Here is a 20,869-nt window from a genome sequence, read left to right on the forward strand (position 1 = left end):
TCCACTCCTCAAGATCACACTGACTCCCATCACAATGGCCTTTTCTCCCACATACACCAGCTTTCTCCCAAATACACGACATTTTCTCCCACATACACCCGTTTTCTCCCAAAGATGGGACATATTCTCCCAGAAATGCCAGCTTATTCTTTAAAAAACGGCCTCTTTTTCCCAAAATACCAGCTTTCTCACAAACACCTGTCATTTTCCAACCAAGTCTGCTACTATCTCCCAGAAACAGCCGGTTTCCGAGAAATACCTGACGTTTGCTCTCCCAAATACTACTTGACACTCCTCCAGAGGACATTGTCTCCCCTATTTACCACGTTGTCTCCCCAAGAGACCACTTGGCACACCAAAAAGACCACCGTTGCTCTCCAGTACAAGATCTTCTTTCCCACCGGTTCCCACTTTTCTCCCCCAGCTATGTCATTTCCTCCCAGAAATGCCACTTTTCCCTTGGAAATTTCACCTTCTCTTCCAAAAAGAGGAGATTTGCTCCCAGAAATACCCCTTCTCTTACAACTGCCACACGCTTTCTCCCCAAAAAGCCTCCATGACAATGCCAAATGGGACACTTGCAGCCAAGAAGAGGACACCTTCTCTCAGAAAGACCACTTTTCTCCCCAAGAGAGGAGATTTTCTCCCAATTGGATGACATTTGCTGTAAGAAAGACCTGTTTTCTTCCCTCAAGAGGACATTGTCTTTCCCACTGAGGACGTTTTCTCCCAGAAGTGCCGCTACTCTGTGAAACACCTCCATTTCCTCCCAAATCTACTCCATGACACGCCTCAGGATGACACTTACTCCCCGATTTGGGGCATTTTCTCCCAGAAATACCACTTCTCTCCCAAAGGGATGGCCTTTTCCCTCTCTAGCATCTGTTTCCTCACCAATACCTGGCATTTTCTCCCAGAAACACCAGCTTTCTCACAGATACATCACCTTCCCCCCCCCACATCAGACCTCTTCTCCCAGAAATACCAGGACTCTGCTGAATATTTCCCATTTCCTCCGGAACATACAGCATTACACTCCGCAAGAGGACAGTTTCTTTCAGAAATGTGGCATTTTATCACAGATACACCATTTTTATGCCCAGTAGAGCTCCTTTTCTCCCAGAAATAGCACTGCTCTTAGGAAGAGCTCCCATTTTCTAACCAAAATGCTGCTTTACACTCCTCAAGATCACACTTACCCCCATCAAGATGGCAGTGTCACAGAAATACCAGCTTCTGCCCCCAAAATGGGACTTTGGCTCTCCAAAACAAGACATTTTCTCCCAGAAATACCAGGACTCTTAGAAATACCTCACGTTTCATCTCAAGAATACTGCTTTCCACTCCTCAAGATCACACTGACTCCCATCACAATGGCCTTTTCTCCCACATACACCAGCTTTCTCCCAAATACACTACATTTTCTCCCACGTACACCCGTTTTCTCCCAAAGATGGGACATATTCTCCCAGAAATGCCAGCTTATTCTTTAAAAAATGGCCGCTTTTTCCCAAAATACCAGCTTTCTCACAAACACCTGTCATTTTCCAACCAAGTCTGCTACTATCTCCCAGAAACAGCCGGTTTCCGAGAAATACCTGACGTTTGCTCTCCCAAATACTACTTGACACTCCTCCAGAGGAGGAGGTGTTTCTGGACAGATTGATGCTTTTGTTTTGTTCATAACTCACGGACTTTGCATGTTCATAAAAGCTGTTACATACTTTGGAAAGTTCAGGCATACCTTCAATCCTCCTCTGTATTCGATTCCTTCTGACTTCATAGTAACTGCTGTTCCCAGCAGAGCTCAATGACAGCCGGCGCAGGATCGGGGCTGAATTTGAGGTAGCAGTCACTGGCTGAAAGGAATTCCTGTAATATGCTGCACTCCCCGAAGTACGATATTCAGTGGAATTTTGACGGGCTGGGCTTGACAGATTTACTGAATTATGTGCAGAATCCATAGAGTCCTCAGAAAAGCGATGCTCTTTGGAAGTGCTGTTTTCTTCTATACGTAACGTTTCTGCTACAGAAAACAAAAGCATCAATCTGTTCAAAACGATGTTCAAAACGATGGGCTTTGTAGCTTTGTTATTTAATTCCTTGCTATGTTCTCTTGAAGATAATAACAAGCTCCAAGCCTGTTAACAAGTCTCCTGTGAGACAAGACTTACTGAAGAATAGTCATTCTCAAGTAATCACTGGTCCTTTACTACATTAAAAAATTTCCAGTAAAATGTCTAATAGACAAGTTTGAGACAGTCTTCCATAAATCATCTCAGCTGTATATGTTAAATATTATGAGCAGGATGTGGACATAAGGTTTGATTTTTTTTTTCATTGTCTGATATTAGCATTAACACATATGCAATCTCAGTCAAGCATTTTCATTATCTTTCTTAATGGTTATCTTCTGAGAATTTGTTTAGGAGTGCATTATGTTTCTATTTTTTATAAATATAAAAAGAATTTTTTAACATAAAAAAACCTCTCATGTTAACTAGCAAATGTTTAATTTGTTCTACACAGTAGAGGGAGTCTCTAACTTCATATGCAAGAGGACAATTATCATCTGTAGATCTCCATATGTTCGGAGACAATAGCCATCACAAAAAACTGAAGAGACTACATGCAGAGCTGCAGAAGGCTGTAAATCCTAGACTCACATGCACACTAACACAATACAGTCTGATCACAATGCTGCAACTACGAGTCGTTAAACATCAGTGGGAACACCACTCCATTCTCTCATCATTGTATGTTCTCAGCTCCACTTGCACTAGGCCAACATCTAGCCTGAGGAAGAAGTTGGAAGCCTGATGCAAAAATCTGCATGAAACAAATGCTGCTTTGGCAAGAGACTTAAGAGCTGGAAAATATAGCTAACAGGTTCACAGAAGTGTAAACTCCACATTACCATCTTGAAAATTACTCTATGAAAGTTATAAAACATATGCTAGTGGAGCAGCATATTCTTGGGGGTAACTGGTACAATCTGTGAAACAAGTTCCTAGAATATGGTCTTTATTACTCTTCGTATATGACAACTTCCAATAATTTCTTGGGAAAATTCCAGAATTAAATAAAGGAAGAGTATTTTCCACAAACAAACAAACAACAGCAACAAAAAACACACAGAGAGCTTTTTAAGCACGTTTAACTTGTTCTATTAGCAATTACGTTCTCTCTCCTGAAGTCTGTATAAAACTGGAGTTTAGTGAAGAACTTGAGGTGTATTTCACAGTTATGATCTTCAGGCAACATTATCCCAAAGTGGAACAAAGACACCCAGAGAACCGGTGCCCTACTTAGTGAATTCAGTAAAGCAAGACATGCAATCCACCATAACATCTTCTATTAAACACAACACTTGTGGCAAAAAGAAGCTTTTAAGTCCACAAGCCCTTCTCTTTCAAGTACACAATCCTCAAGACAATAATGATAAACTTTCTAGTTTGATCTGTATCAAAAAAGCAAAGCAGTGGCTACTGAGGTTTTCGGAGAAAGCAAACTTTTATTTGTCGGCTTGAAGTAGCTGCAGCAACTTGCTAAAAGGAAAGCAATAGCCATCTTTCTATAGAATTTCAGAGGTACTAACAGACACAATCAATGATAAGCACTATAATATTAAAGGAAACAAATGAGAAAATTAGATCAGTAGAGAATGAGACCACCAAATGAAGTCTCAGTGCAAGACTGAAAGGCAGAAGTAATACTTCAAATGGCTACAGAAAAGCACTATGAAGGAGTCCAAAACTTGTAGATTGAAACTTCGTAAGTTTTTAAAGGTATGATGAAATACTGGAAGCAATATTCCACACCAGAAAGTTTCAACAGGAGTATTTCAGCAAATATCAGCCAACTCCATACAATGTCTTATGAAGGAATCTTTTTATAGTAATCAAGCAGAGATCCCAAATACATCCGTTAAATAATCATTTTATGTCACTCTTTCCATGATCGCTCAAGACATAAAGGGTTTTAAATTGACTATTTTACAGAAGAATTTAATTGCATTTACTCCAATTATATCCCAGGTTTCTTTCTGATACTACAGATCCTAGTTAAGCAACTGTAAATAGGGATGGCAAAGAGAAACTCTGCTTTGATTCCCAAGACACTAGCATTTGAGCTTAGAATCAGAAAATCATAGAATGGCTTGGGTTGGAAGGGACCCTCAAAGATCATGAAGCTCCAACCCCTCCACCATATGCAGGGCCACCAACCTCCCTATTAAATATTAGACCAGGCTGCCCAGGACCTCATCCAACTGGCCTTGAACACCTCCAGGAAGAGGGGTGTCCACAGCCTCTCTGGGCAGCCTGTTCCAGCACTTCACCATTCACTCTGTAAAGAACTTCCCCTGATACTCAACCTAAATCCTCCCTCCCTCAACTTAAAGCCATTTCCCCTTGTCCTGCCATTATCTTAAGCTTATCTTAACATAGCTCCTCAGGTCACATACACAAGGTGGGAAAACTGGCATACTTCATAGGATGATCATCTTTTAAAATAGGTGTTTCTGTCCAGCAGCTATACTATCCCAATCCACTCCCTTTCAATTCATCTAGCCTCCCTACAAACCAACCCCAACTGCAGTCTTGTTACTGAAAGCACGGTAACAGGTATGAGAGCTGATTCAGAATTGGTGTCTGACAAATACAGTTTTGCAATTAACGGAGCAACAAATGACTCTTTTCCTACTTCGACATGTGGAGCAGATGCGAGTAGTAGAGGGATGGAATGAGAACAAGTTTTTTTCTGTTACAAACAGAATTCACATTCTTACTCTCAACTATTCCAAAATTCAACAGATTTCAATGCTCTCTGATTTAGGTTTTGTAACAGAAAACTGAACATCCCTCATCTGCTTAAGCCTTCAAAGAATGCTTCTGCCACTTCAGTTTTGTTAGATTTGTAATATGGAATCAGCACTCTCTTGACCTTTGCCCTGTGAAATAAATTGTTATGCTGCTCCTTTAATGTATTTCCATCCATTACTGCATGGATGGCATCACATCTGCAATAGAACCCAACATTCACCACCAAGTAACCAATCGATGCCTTGTAAAAAAGGGCTGATCTGAAATAATAAACACATTTTCCTTACTCTGTCTTGTATCTGAACAGGTATTAACCAGACCCAGTTGTACCACAGCACTGGTAAAATACTGAAAGCAGAAGGCACTGCCATGTGATCTTATGCTGTAAGGCAGGCCCTGTAAGTAATAACTGAAGTTTTATTCTCAAGTCAGCACCAGACACCAAGGCTTCATACATGTATGAGTCCCAATTAGGAAGTTCAGCTTTTCAAAAACCAGAGTTAAATATGTTAAAGGCTGCTATTTAATGATTTCACAATGCAGCAAGCTGTTAATAACAGGTAAATTCAGCAGAAGTAGAACTTCCATATGCAGAAGATCATTAACAACATCAAATTTACTACATCTAAGAGCCACTAACAGAGCCCAGTAAGCCATATCAATTTTATCTACAAATATCAGTCTTCCAGAGGTGAGTTTTTGCACACTTGAAATGTACAAAAGATCAATGAATAATTGTCTCACCTGAAGCTGGAAAGCATCCGTTTTTCAAGTTAATTTGGTATAGACTTTCTGCACCGAACGTTTACTGTTTCAAGACCTCAAGAGGAGATGAGCAATTGCTTGCGCATCCGTTGTTATAAATCTAGATTACAAGTATCTGTGTGTATATGTAGATATCCATGCCATAATTATTATGCTTTTCTTTTTCTCTATCTCATTTTTTCCCTCATTTCTCCTCTCCATCTCACTGAGATGGGGGCAGTGAATGAACAGCCACATGACGCTCAGTGATCTGCTGGGTTAAACCCCAGTGCATCACCATATCTTAAAGAACTTGCACGCTGTAAAAGATTTCTTCTTTTAAGAACGTTGCAACAAAACGTTGCTGGCATGCCATACAGAGACTTCCTAGCCTAGAAGGAAAAAAAAAACGTCAAGCAGCAGCTATTCAGTTTGAGATGTAAGGATAATTTATCTGTAGGCATGGCATTAATATGTAGCAGAACTAAACCTATTCCTTAATAGAGGACATAAGAGAACGAACACTGACCTAAGAGACCAGGGAATGGGAGAAAGGAGGAAGCAGCAAATTTAACATGTGGAATCACTTGCCTGGAAGCTAAACAGATTAGCTGGAAACTTTTCACTCACTTGGTTAAGGTATTAAGAACACAAACATTATGTATGGATAAGATTATGAGAATGACTTGAATTAATAAAGCTGATACTCCACTCATACTGAGCTTACTTGACAAATGTATAGCTTGTATAGCTGCAGCTGTTGAGATGCACAAGCTCTGCTTATTACCAACAACCTAACTGTACAGTGTACATGTAATTCAACTTTGCTATTGCTAGACTCTGATTTAAGAACTGTTCAGAAAATCCTGGACTCCCAGTGATATAAAGTATACTCCACCAGGACTATCTTAATAAAGTAGTTCACAAACATACATTCTTGACTATGCTTAAGGAGTTACAAAAGTGATAGAATCTCACTGCAGGTTACTTCAGTTCTTTCTCCCTACCCTAGGTTCACAAACAAGTGAAGAAACAAAAAAATTAGAAACATCTTCACATACCAGTTATCATTTCTGCAAGCCGAGATTACAGCTTTGAGAGTGCGGGAGATATTTCCATCCTCCTGATGGCTGAGCCAAGAGGGAAAAAGGGGAGGGGAACAAAAAACGTCCATCTATGAGGCGAAAGCTCCCGAACGAGAAGCCCCGGGCACAATCCCGCGGCACCAACCCCGGCCCGCAGCGGGGGCCCGGCCACCGCCCTCAGCGGCCCCACCCGCAGCCCCGCGCCCGTTGCTCGGCAGCTGCGAGCCAACCGAGCCTGCCGGGAAGGCGGAGGGGCAGCACCACGGATAGCTCCTATTGGTCGAAGGAGGTGAGGGCGGAGCTCGAGGACGGCCGTCTTCTTCGCTATTGGCGGAGAGAGCCGTCAGTGCGGGGCGGGGGGCGGGGCCTCGCGGCTAGCGGGGTCGCGTTGAACTCCGCGTTAGGGCGGGGGAACGGAGCGAGGGGGCGGCGGCGGTCGAGGGTAAGCGAGCCGCCGGCTGCGAGGAGAGCGGCGCGAGGTAGGGAGCGGCGCGGGGGCCGTCCTCACCTGTCACCGGGCGCTCAGCCCTCCCTCCTCGCGGCCCCCGGGCTCCGGCCGCGGGCGCGGTCCCTCGCGGTAGCGGCCGGGCTGGGGCTGTGCTTTCGTCTAAGGGGACCCTCGTCCGAGGGAGGGCGGCAGGCAGGCAGGCAGGCTGTGCGCGCGGTGCCACCGGCTGTGCGCCGCTGCGCGGACGGATGCCGGCTGCCCTCAGGTAGGTGGGAGGGGGGCGGAGAGGGCAGACCCCGGGAAGGCCGCCTCTGGGCGCGAGGGCTCCCCGCCGCCGTCGCTGCGGCAGGCGGCACCTCGGAGTGGCGCTGCGCGAGGGGGGGAGCGGCTGGGGGCTGCGGCTGGGGGCTGCGGCTGGGGGCCGCCTCCGTGCGCGGGGCGGGGGGAGTTGCGAGGGCAGAGCCGCGCGACTTCTTATTCGTATAGCCGCGCTTCTTTTCACAGCAACGTGAATAGCTGTAAAACACATAATTCTACCTAAATTAAGTTGTTTAAATTGGAGATAAACAGATGTCTTAGACCTGCTTCTCTTTTTTTGCTGGAAGAAGTGAAGTCAATCACATTCTCTTACAAACAGGGCCTGGGTGTCCCTGTAGACAGCAGGGTGACCACAAACCAGCAATGTGGCCTTGTGGTCAAGAAGGCCAATGGTATCCTGGGATGCATTAAAAAGAATGTGGCCAGCAGGTTGAGTGAGGTGAGTGAGCAAAGTATTATTTACTAACCAGCTAACTGCAGGAGAAGACTCTTAACAGAATAGAAATTTATGTTCTTAACATGCTCCTTTTTGAAGAAAATGGTAGAAAAGACAGAAGTGAGGAATAGAGGATACTTAAACCAACCTGGATCCACTAGAAAACTTCAAAGTAGGGACAGTTACAAAAGCTCAGCTATTCCATTGAGGGAGTAAGCACAAAAAGAAAGACTGAAGCCTTTAGCTAGCAGTTTGTCAGAAAACAGTCTTAAATATGCGCAAGGGTGGAAAGAGACTTCCTATTTCCTTAAATGCAAGCAGATTGAAACAGTTTCTTTTGATTTCTGTATCTATGATTTTCATAAGCAGTTACAAGAACGGTGTTCTCAGATTGGATATTATGAGTAAATGCTTGTGTTGCATTTAAGGAAATAATAAACAGCAACTATTTCTCATCCAAGAAAAAGACAAACACGTAAACTGAATGAGCAGCTTATATACATATATCCCCTAGATATCTGTAGCACTCCCATGGTGTTGGCAGAAATGGCAGAGAATTTATAGAGATGCATACCTCCTCAAGCAGAAAGCAGAGGTTACTAAGGCACACTACCCCAGGTATCACCAATAGCAGTAGAAGCTTGTGCTTAGGCAACTCAAGTACACCTTTCACCCCCCACACGAATATTAAACATTACCATCATAGCATCCCCCCCCCCCTTTTTTTTTTCTTTCTTTCCTTTTAAATTGTCTTTTATCTCAGGCCCATGAGATGCATGGAAATCAAAAGTCCGTGAGTTATGAACAAAGAAGTTCTTTGCCACAGAAAATACGTTACATATGGAGTGAGATGTTGTGCTGTTGCCAAGCACATCAGGCTTGCTAATGTAACTTCAAATGCAGAACTTCTAGCAGAACGTGCTAGAACTAATACCATGGTACAAGCCAGAGGAGTCTTGTCTGCTGCTCTTTCCTCTCACTGCTGTCGTGGACCCTGCAACAGGCTGGATTGGACAGTGCTGGTTAAACACAGCTTGTTTCCTGAGCATTTTATCAATTATTTCTGTATTGCTGATATACAGATATAGGGTTTTTTCCTGTTCCTCTGCACAGTTGAATTTCCATTTGCCACTTTCCCAGATACTGGCATCTTGGGACCTGGGAACCAAACACAAGTCAAACTAATCCCTCTAGGTATGTCATAATGCTGGTTTTTATGTTGCTGTAATTATCTGCAGTTGTATAGAGTATTTAAGACAAATGGAACTGTTTGGTATTACGGTTTGGTACATGAAAGAAAATAAAACATCCTTTATTTTAATATATGACAAAGAATGAATAATACTTACTTGCCACCAACCACTTCTCACTTCTGACACTCTACCAAACTGATGGATGTTCTACATAAAGCAACGCTTTCCTTCTTCCCTTTTGATTTAGTAGATTTTTTTTTATTTTAATGTTTGTTTCAGTCTACATACTGAAATAGGTTTTACTGGGCACCTTTACTTCTCAAACTTTCTGCATTCAGGTTTGTAAAGAAAGGCAGACTTTTCTTCTCCAAGATCAGACAGACAGCACATTCTTTGGCCAACAAATTCTTGTTTCTTAACAATACTGACATTTTGCTCTGCCAAGCATTTAAAAGTGCATTCCTTTTAGAGACCTTCTCTTCGTTACAGTCTATATGTAACTGTGATACATATTTTCTCTGTATTTGGGAAAACCTAATAACAGATACAATTTACCACCAAAAATATTTGCAGTCATGACTTCATCATAGACTTTTTCCTACTTTTCCAGTACTTGTTTGATACTTTCTTTTTCTAGTAAGCAAAAATTCTAAGCCCTTGTCCTCCAGTAACTGTCTTTCATTTTCTGATACATTCAAAGATAACCTTTGGAGGCATGCCTTTTTCTGGGAAGCCAAGTTCTAACAGCAGAAAAAAATTTCAAAGGCTGTATGGAGAGCATCAACTACAATGGCAATAATATCACTGACCTTGCTAGAAGGAAGAAATTGGAACCTTCTAATGTGGTAAGAACATAACTTTATCATCATCTAAACTTCTGCTTCTCCTTCTAAGGAAAGTTTGTGAGTGTGTGTGACAGATGTTCTGAAATCATATAATATATAAAACAAAGTTTGTCACATGCCTAAAGATTTCATTATACATACTTTTATGATTTTTGTTTGTTTGTTTGTTTGTTTGTTTTTAATATCTGGGAACCTGTTTCTGCTGGGATTTAAGTTTCAGCTTTACAGAATTAGCCTTCAGCATCAGATGAATGTTTTTTAAAAGAAAACCAGTAGATCAGTATATACATTTTTGCTTTCATCTTATAGTAACCCAAAACTAGGATGGACAATATTTATTGTTAAATCAATTGCAGTGTGTCAAGGATCTAAATCCTGTTATCTTCCATCCCCACAGAGCAAGTTGCATGGGTGTGCAAAATCATTAGAAAGGGAAGGCTCAGAGCCATTTTATGGGAGCTCCGTAAAGCATCAAGATACTAAACTTTGAAACTGTTATTTAGCTTATTAACATTACAGGGATTATTAACATTACATTCTATTTTTTTCTCTCCAAAGCATTCATAGTTGCTTTCATGTTTAAACTTGTGTCTTTCTGTAAGGGTTGATCAGGAAATCACTTTAATTTCTGTATTTTTAAGAATCTAGGCGTTCCTAAAATAGTTGGTGGATTACATGAGCAATGTGGGTAGGAAATAAATGTATTATTACCCTGAATTTGAGATAGATCTGTTCAAGGCTTTCTTCTGTACAGTACTGCAGCCTTCACAAAGCCCTGCTCACAGTATGTATAGTTTGATTACTGCTTTTTTTCTTTATGTATTTTGCATAGTACATAACAGTAATGAAGAATAAGATATAAGATAAACATGTACAGTAGAAATAAAGTGCAATGATTCTTCTTGGACAGATGTGCAACTTCTGAGATGTCTGTAGGACAAATTCCAGCTTTTGAAAAGCATAGCACAGCTAACAGTTCTGTAGAGTGTCTATAAACTCCTCTTTCTGGTTTATTTGGATGTGAATTTTCTGTTTGCTTGTTTTGTTTGTTAGTTGATTACATTCTGTTGCCTGTGACATTAAAGCAAAATCTACATATGTAGATTTGGTAGTGTTAGAGGTTTACCACTAAACTGTGGCATGCTAGTTTAATCTGATGATTCACTTCTGAGAATATAAAAACAGAAGTGAACTTTGCTTTCAGATGAATTATTTAAATTTCTTCCGCTCTTCAAAAACAGAATCAGTTTCACTTATGAAATCAACATGGATGTTTATGTTTCTTACAAAAAAACTTTTATTCTTCTAGTTTTGAACCTGATTTAGCATGAAAAATACTAAGCTGAAACTACTATTTTTGTTAACCACGTTTATGTTAATGGCACTTAAGCAATCCAACCAGGATCAAAGCTCCATTGTAGGAACTGTGCAGATGCATAGCAGTAGACATATCCTGCCCTAAAGAAAAAGCAAAAATAAATAACGTAATGAAATGGAACACAAAGTAATTGGTAAAGTTATAAGAAGCATCATAGGGGGAAAAAAAAAATAGATGGACAAAGAATAAAAAAGAGGTTTGAGACAAAAATAAAAATGTTCTTACTGTCAGATTTCAGAAGTTGTACAAGGAAAAGGAGTAAAAAATTAAATTTATACAACGAGGATGTCCAGAAAATCTAAGAAGTTAATCTTGATTTTACATTGAACAAAAATAGAATGAATAAAAATCCTTAGGTCTCACAAATACGTATGTAATGATCATAAATGCACCATTAAGAGTCTTTCAACATCTTCTTAAGCAATTTATTCATTTTATCTTTAGAGGGTAACAATGTGGAGCAAAAAAGTTTTGCAGTCCTCTGTGATAGAACAAGTGGCAGCAAACCTTTGAGGAGAAAGAGTAAGATGGATGGCCTTAAACAGTTTTTGCTTTTATTAATGGAGCCTGATTTGTTTTCACAGAAATGAGGCAAATAATAAACATACACAGAAAGGAGAGTAGGAGATAGAAGGACAACAAGAAAAAAAAAATGGAGTGTCAAATTTTCTCCCAAATGGACTTGCAAGAGTTGACAGTGACTTACTAGAGCATTAATTTCTTCTTTACAGCTTTATTCAGGTCTAAGACAGAAAAAAAGAACATGCACACGAGTCTTCCAATCCATATTTTCTATGTTATTTAAAGTAATAAGGTTATGTATGGTATTTTATGTTGGTTTCATTTACATTTGCAGGTACTAAAATCTAACAAGTTTCTCAAAACCTGTAACAGAAAAATGCTGAGAAGAATCAAATTTATTGCTCTCTCTCTTCACATACATTGGGCTTATGATCCTCCCACTTCAGTGGCTGCTCTTCCATGTATTACTGAGTGCAATCATGTACAAATATAAGATAAACATTTTCTTTAAAGTATTTATAGTATGTTGCGCTCAAATAAATATTTGAGAAAATAAAGAAATAACCTGACAGCTATTAATCAGAGTTTTATTGCCTTTAATATATGATCCATCCTGATATAGCAATTATTGTTGTTTTAGTAAATGCATTACCTCACTTTTACAGGTTTATTTTCAGCCAGTATATATATCCTTTTGCTCAACACAACAGAGAACTTTCCAATAGCCAAAAAACATTCTGCCTTTAAATTAAATTAATCTTCTTGGAAATATTACTCTTCCAACTCTCCTGTTCTGTATGTCAGCTACTGCTCAAAGCTGTCTACTGTTCCTCCTGTTAACCATACAGTTATTAAAACTTGGTATATGAATACCTTTTCATCATATTTATCCACAATAAATGAATGAGACTTCTCCCCATAGAATCTTTCTATGAAACTTTCCATCCCTCTGTCTTTCTGCTAAATCTCAAATAATCTGAACTGCAGTTCATTTAGATATTAGACCTCAGGTTCAGATAACATCCTTGAGGTAATAAAATGTTATTGTCTGACAGATCTAAAGTGATATTTTTCCTGTAGAAAATTGCATGGGGCACTTACACTGAAACTGAGAAGTGTTTTTCCTTCTCTTGCTGAGTGAGGGTTTAAATAGGAAATGCATATACACAGAGCAAAATTTGGAAGGTAACATTTCCCATCAGGTCTTTTCAGTATTACAGAGCAAGAAAAAGATTTTTAAGACTTGCATGTGCTGATTAAGGTGATTGAATTTTTTCTACTATTATTTTCCTTTTAGTTTAGCAATAAAGAAATACATTAAAAAAATGCAGTAGGGGAAAGATCTGCCCATGGATTTGTTGTATTTGTGCATATCTAAATAGCAGTACAGGCATCTTGTCATCCCAAGGACACCATGGAGTATTCATATAATATAAAGAGAGATGATGGGGATTTTCTAATAACTAAATTGGAAATCAGAAATGTTACTTTTTTTTTTTTTTTTTTTTTTTCCCCAATTTACCAGTTTGCAAGCAATGCCTCCTTTTCCATAAAGACAGCTCTTCAAGAAAGCCCATTTCTAACACTCACAGACCTGTGCAGAACACCGTTTTTCATAGATGACAGACAGTAACTTTACAATAACATCAGCCATTTCTTTCAACACTGTCACAAATACCATTCAACAACAAATAGCATTCAACTAGGCCTCAACTGCCTAATTTCATTGAAGCCTGTATACCTTTCATTCAGTGTTAACATTACTTGAAAAAAAGTGTTTGGACGTTACATTATATTATCCTCAGTTCATCGTGTTGTAGCAGATCTAATCTTTAATGAAAACGAGACATGTAGGAATCCTATTTGAACTTTTCTTTTATCTTCACTCTTATTTCAAAAAGAAAGTTGTTGATTAAACACACCTAGTGACAAACCAACATGTGATTATCATCTATAATAAATGATACTCCTGCTTGCTAGTATAATTGTATTTGCTTTTCTTGTTGCCTTTGCTTGCTTCATCCACACCAGTAGATGTGTTGAGAAAACTGACTGGGAGAAAAGAGGTCATTCCCTGGTCCTGGTTACAAAGACAGCACAGACACAGCCCATGGTGACTGAAAAACAAGGAATAAAGAGGTTCAAGACTGTACTGCAAAAGTGTATTGCAACTGCAGGTTGCTTAAAGAAGTAGAAGCAAAGGGAATGTCCACAGGTTTGAAAAAGTGGCCTGCAACTACACAATATTCATTGTTTCAGAAAGGAGATTTAACGATGCAAAATCTTTGGCAAGAAAACAGTTGTTTTTAGGGATCAAATAGAGAGAGAAATAGTGCTGGGGACCTAGACTCCATTTAGGACATAATACTTGTCTTGTCTCTACACATGAAAATATTTTAAATTACTAGCTGAGAGATCAGGGGTCCTGAACCATGGTATGTTCATTATTGTTGATTGCATGTACTGTGTCATATCACTTAAAAAATTAAAAACATTAATGGCACTGAAATTTCAAACTGGGTGCACGTACCACTGTGCATAACAACTGACAAGCTATTATCTACGTTGATTAAAACTCTTAGTGCTAGTGTTTTAGCTTCTCCAAAAGCAAGGAATAAACAATTTGAATGTAGGCTTTATCAGTATTTGTACTTGTAATAAAACCAGGAATATTCATAGAATCATAGAATCATAGAATTTTTTTTTGAGTTGGAAGGGACTCTTACAGACCATTGAGTCCAGTTCCCCAGTAATGAACAGGGACACCCACAGAGGTCAGAGACCTCAGAGGCCTGTCCAGCCTGACCATGAATATCTCCCCACTGCCATAATGTTGTCTTGCCCCAGACCTATACAAGACTACAAAGTGAGTCACCAGCTCTGGATTCCTACTTAGGAGGGGTTTGCCATCAAGATAGACAGCAAGTCTCCATGTAACCCTCTCCTCTAGGCATCAGCCCTGGGAAACATGCTGCCAAATATTCTTCAGAAAAGCATCTTAGAGAGGTTTCTGTGAGCAGATGGGGGACATTTGATGAAGCAAACGGATGCTGGGTAAGCAGTAATTCTCACTCAACAACCAGCCTGGGGGCTCCATTCTTTCTTCATTTCCATTCTTTCTGATGGAAATGTCCTTGAAACTTAATTGAGTTTGCATGGAATTTTACACTTTTTGGATTTCTAATCTTTCTCATCATTAATCCTTAAATATGTGTTCCACAGTACCACTAACCAATCATAGAAAAATAATTTAAAATAATCATGTATCAAACTTTTTTAAAATTCTATTTGGTAGGTAGGAGACCTAATTACAGGCATGGGACTTTAATGTATGTGCTGAAAACTGAAACTCAATATCTACTTTTTCATTGCTCTTCAGCAACCTGAGCAAATAGATTACCTCCTGTGATAGGTTTCTGACAGTCCCTCTTAGTTTGACAGTTATTTTAGAGAGAGTCACTTTTGTATATAATGAAAGGAAAAGTTGCCAAGCATACGTACATATTTTATTAATTTTATAATTAATTTATTAGAATTAAAAGCAATTTCTATCGAAGTGTTTCCTTGAAATTGCGACAAAACAAATATATAAATATTAAAAACAATAAAACAAAACAAGACATTTTCTCCCAGAAATACCAGGACTCTTAGAAATACCTCACGTTTCATCTCAAGAATACTGCTTTCCACTCCTCAAGATCACACTGACTCCCATCACAATGGCCTTTTCTCCCACATACACCAGCTTTCTCCCAAATACACGACATTTTCTCCCACATACACCCGTTTTCTCCCAAAGATGGGACATATTCTCCCAGAAATGCCAGCTTATTCTTTAAAAAACGGCCGCTTTTTCCCAAAATACCAGCTTTCTCACAAACACCTGTCATTTTCCAACCAAGTCTGCTACTATCTCCCAGAAACAGCCGGTTTCCGAGAAATACCTGACGTTTGCTCTCCCAAATACTACTTGACACTCCTCCAGAGGACATTGTCTCCCCTATTTACCACGTTGTCTCCCCAAGAGACCACTTGGCACACCAAAGAGACCACCATTGCTCTCCAGTACAAGATCTTCTTTCCCACCGGTTCCCACTTTTCTCCCCCAGCTATGTCATTTCCTCCCAGAAATGCCACTTTTCCCTTGGAAATTTCACCTTCTCTTCCAAAAAGAGGAGATTTGCTCCCAGAAATACCCCTTCTCTTACAACTGCCACACGCTTTCTCCCCAAAAAGCCTCCATGACAATGCCAAATGGGACACTTGCAGCCAAGAAGAGGACACCTTCTCTCAGAAAGACCACTTTTCTCCCCAAGAGAGGAGATTTTCTCCCAATTGGATGACATTTGCTGTAAGAAAGACCTGTTTTCTTCCCTCAAGAGGACATTGTCTTTCCCACTGAGGACATTTTCTCCCAGAAGTGCCGCTACTCTGTGAAACACCTCCATTTCCTCCCAAATCTACTCCATGACACGCCTCAGGATGACACTTACTCCCCGATTTGGGGCATTTTCTCCCAGAAATACCACTTCTCTCCCAAAGGGATGGCCTTTTCCCTCTCTAGCATCTGTTTCCTCACCAATACCTGGCATTTTCTCCCAGAAACACCAGCTTTCTCACAGATACATCACCTTCCCCCCCCCACATCAGATGTTCCCTCCCAGAAATATGGCATTTGATCACAGATATACTCTTTCCAGGGAATACCAGGTTTCATAAAAATACCTCATCATTTCTCCATGAAGTTCGTTAGCAAGATGACACTTTCCCCCTGAATAGGAGATTTTCTCTCAGAAATGCATGCTTCCCCCTCACAGAACGGCATCTTCTCCCCAAATTAGGACATTATCTCCCCGAAATACCGCATTTCTCCAATCCAATGACATTATCTCTACGGAGAGTTTGCAGTTACTGCCCGTTAAATTGCTTTTCTCCCCGAATACCACTTTCAGACTTCAACAGCGGTCTTGTCGGATGCCGAGAAAGGGCGACTTCAGCCGGATGCTTTTCTCGGACGAGCGGCTTCTTCTGCGCACATCCCAAAGGAGTGGTTCTGACTTCTCCTTGTGTCCATGCATTCTGCACTACGCTTCTCTCTCATTCTTAACCCTTGATTCCTAGGGACATTTCGTTTTTGTGTGTTTTTCCGATGCTACACTTCAGCATTCTGTGACGAACAGAGTAGAAGGAAAAAGCCCCTCTAATAAGGCAGCTAGAAGTTCCAGGAGCGACACACGTTGTGCTTTCAGAGAGGACGTTACAGAAAGTCGAGAGCTGTGGATTCTTTCCTGCGGAGAAAAAACCCCCTGTTTTCAGGCAATGCAGTATTCTGAAATCGCACGTTCTCGGCATAGCAATTTCGCTATTTCGCTCTCGTGGGTGGACAGCGCCACTCTCTGTTAACCGCTTCGGAGAGTTTGCAGTTGCTGGCCGTTAAATCGCGGTTCTCCCCGAATGCCGCTGTGTGCCTTCAGCAGCGGTCTCGTCTCTCTCGCATGCCGAGAAAGAGCGACTTCAGCCGGATGCTTTTCTCGGACGAGCGGCTTCTTCTGCGCACATCGCAAAGGAGCGGTTCTGTCTTCTCCTTGTGTCCATGCATTCTGCACTACGCTTCTCTCTCATTCTTATGCCTTTCCTTTTATTCCTAGCGACATTTCGTTTTTGTGTGTTTATCCGATGCTACACTTCAGCATTCTGTGACGAACAGAGTAGAAGGAAGAAGCCCCTCTAATAAGGCAGCTAGAAGTTCCAGGAGCGACACACGTTGTGCTTTCAGAGAGGACGTTACAGAAAGTCGAGAGATGTGGATTCTTTCCTGCGGAGAAAAAACCCCCTGTTTTCAGGCAACGTGCGATTTCAGAATACTGCATTTCCCCTCACCATGGTGGTGAGGGGCAGAGGCTGGGCCTCTTGACAGGCTGCGCCAGATTGCATGTTGTCCACAGTCCATGGGTTGGACATGCCTGGTCTAGCTGGAAAAATCCTGAAGGACAGAAACATAATGTGTTGGTGCGTATATCAGAAAACTCACTTTGCTTAATGGTGAAAGGATGTATGGACAGGCACTTAATAAACATAACTGCGAGCCTTGATCTCAACTGACTGTTGTTTAGTTAATGAATAGAAGATGTGTTGTGGATTTTGCGACTGGACAATGAAATAGAATGAAACATTGGTTCTGTTTGTACATACTTTCAGTAAAGAATAAACATCATGAAGCTTGCCTTTCTCTGACACTCAGATAACTTTTCTATCACTGCAAAAATGTTCCTGGAAATTATAGAATGTGAAAAGAAGCCTACATTGATGCTGTACATAAGCAGTCTCTTGACAGCAGTTGAGGACTCAGAACTCGTAAAAATTGACTCAGCAGATCATTTTGGTATCCCCTAAATTCCCAGACATTTAGGCATGGTTGTAGATATTTCTTTAGGCGCTTCACTGAATCTGGATGAAAAATAATATTTCAAGAATTACTTCAAAGTAAGCATTTTTTAAAATGCATGTCTGACATATGTTGCCAAAAACAAAGGCAACTTTTTTAACATAATAGCGGATAATGTTGACTACCTAAATTTGAACTGAAATATATATAATTTATTAATCATTTATATGTAATATTAATCATGTACAAAATGCTATAATGGAATTTTTTAAGATTCTGCTGCACTAACTGCACAATGGAATGTTTTTGTTTGTGTGTTTTTGAGAAGGTCTGAAAGATTTAAGTTACTTTCCACCATGATAACAAAAACTAGTTAGGATTTTTAGAAAGTTAAAAGCAGTCACGCAAGAAAATAGGCACACAATAGAAGCAGGCAAAAATAAGGAAGATGTAATTGAAGAATTTATGATAAATTTTATTTTTTATTTAATTCAGAACATGAAATGAATTATACTAATATGTTTTGCCAATAACAGTGGACGCTTCCGTAGAATATAAGTGGGGAAGACTCTTTTCTTTAAAAAGATCAACATTTGAAAGAATTATTTTTAAAGAATTTAAATTATTAGTTGTGAATAGAGAGGAGGAAATACTCATAGAAATAATAGCTAGGGCACTAGTTACTGGTCACAGGTTAAGTTGCTTTTAAAGGGTTTTATTAAACAAATCCATAAAATTTTAAAGATCTATATGTTTGCAGTCTTTTACTGAACTGTTTTTAAAAGAGAAGATTCAAAACTCACTAGAAGTATGCCTGTTCATTGAAATGAAATTCTGTAGCTATTACTTCTGGACCGTGCATCCAAAAAAAGTTGTGAAAAATTCTGTCTCATTCTTAAAAAAATGAAAATAAGAATATATCAAATTTTGTAGTATATTATGCAACTTTTACATGAATATTGGATTAACTTTAAAAGATAATCATTGCATCCCTCAGTTTTCCTCCCTGATTTTGAATAAAACCAAACCTAGATAAAAGCTTGGTCCAAATGATAGAATTTTTTCTTCTCAAGACCAGTTGAAGCTAAATTTTATCAAACATTTCTATATACAACTGAACAAGGCAAGGAAAAATATTTTAAAACTCCTACACAATTTTTTTAGTTTCATGTCTTAGTGATTACAGTCTTCACAGATGCATATATTTGATTTTAGGAGGCATAATATGAGTAATTAATGATAACTCAGAAGTTGTCAACTAGTTAAGAAAATGCATAGGAAAGCAAATACATTTAAGAAAAGTCAGAATAAAATTAGTACTGTGGCAGTATTTGTTTTCCTGATGCTGCTTTTTTACATCCTATGAATTAAACTTATGCCCTTCCTCGTTCCTACTTTTTATAGGAATAATCCTTGGTCAATAGAAAATATATTTGCAATGCATACTGCACTTGCACAAGTTTTTATTCTGTTCAGATACAATCTACATACAACGTATCTGTTTTTTCCAATAGCTACTGGAATATATAATCGCTCATAAACAATGTTATGTTTTTTTTTTTTTTCTTCTTCTTTAGGGGCTGATGTTATCAATTTTGATGGCCACGTAGTGCTACCATACAGATTCAGGAACAAGAAAATGAAAACATTGAAAGATGTCATCTCTCTGAAATTTAAGACCTCTGAAAGTGAAGGTGTAATTTTCCATGGAGAAGGACAACAAGGAGACTATATCACCTTGGAACTCAAGAAAGCCAAACTTTTTCTAAATTTAAATTTAGGTAATTTTTTTTTTTTTTTTTTTTTTGTATGCTTTTGTGTCCTTTTTAACACTTGTTCTGGTTTCAGCTGAAATAAAGATGTCTTGGCTTTTGCTTAGTCATGGGAGCATGTCCATGGCCAAGCCAGGACAGGCCACTTAGTGGGAAAAAGAAGTCACCACTATACGCATGACTGCAAGGGGAGGGTGGAGCCAGGACAGGTGGCCAGAATTAGGCCAAGGGTTATTCTATAAAATATGACATGCAGAAGGTCATGACTACTACCCTCTGCTGATCTTCCACAGATGGGGAGGAAACTGCATCCCATAGTCTGAGGGGAATGAAGAAAGTCTTCAAGGCCTTGGGACAGTTGGTGAAAGGGTCTGGGGCGCAAGTTATTTTCTCTTCCCTCCCTTCGTTTTCAGGTGATGACATGGGATGGAATAGAAGGATCCAGTCCATAAATGCCTGGCTACAAGACTGATGCTATAGGCAGGGCTTTGAGTTCTTTGATCATGGCTGGTTTTATAAGACACCAGACCTGACAGTAATACATGGAAAAGGTTTATTTCACAGTAGCAAAAGGGTTCTGGAACAGGAATTAGCAGGGCTCATCCAAAGACCTGTAAACTAAGTTTGAAGGGGGATGGGGATGTAGATTGACTTGGACTGGTGGAGAAGTGCTCTAGTATTGATGAAGGCCAGGACATGGGACAGACACCCCTTGAGGGTTGCTGGGCATTGGTTGGTATGGGGTAAGAACTTGCATTGCTGGCAGGCCACAGGTCAGCAGGGAGTTGTATTTATTGCTGTGGATTGGTCAGTAGGTAGAGAGTAATTGCACTGTGGCTGTATAATGTATGCATTTATATATTTATAGTTGCATTTCTTCCCATTTTCCTCTTCTTTCTTAGTGTATAGTTTTTATCTCA

General features: G+C 39.8%; 1 long non-coding RNA gene across 2 annotated transcripts; it reads left to right on the forward strand.

Moving 5' to 3' along the window:
• Positions 1-7,034: 7,034 nt before the first annotated feature.
• Positions 7,035-12,242, forward strand: LOC149916713 (uncharacterized). Of its 2 annotated transcripts, none has more exons than XR_016468930.1 (3): positions 7,035-7,131; positions 7,738-7,857; positions 12,127-12,242. It is a non-coding gene; the product is annotated as an uncharacterized LOC149916713 (long non-coding RNA). The 2 variants fall into 2 exon arrangements; XR_016468929.1 differs by lacking the exon at positions 12,127-12,242 and adding an exon at positions 9,748-9,842.
• The last annotated feature ends 8,627 nt before the right edge of the window (positions 12,243-20,869 follow it).

The sequence above is a fragment of the Phasianus colchicus genome, chromosome 9 (assembly GCF_987193195.1).
Source record: "Phasianus colchicus chromosome 9, bPhaCol1.hap1.1, whole genome shotgun sequence".
NCBI lineage: Eukaryota > Metazoa > Chordata > Aves > Galliformes > Phasianidae > Phasianus > Phasianus colchicus.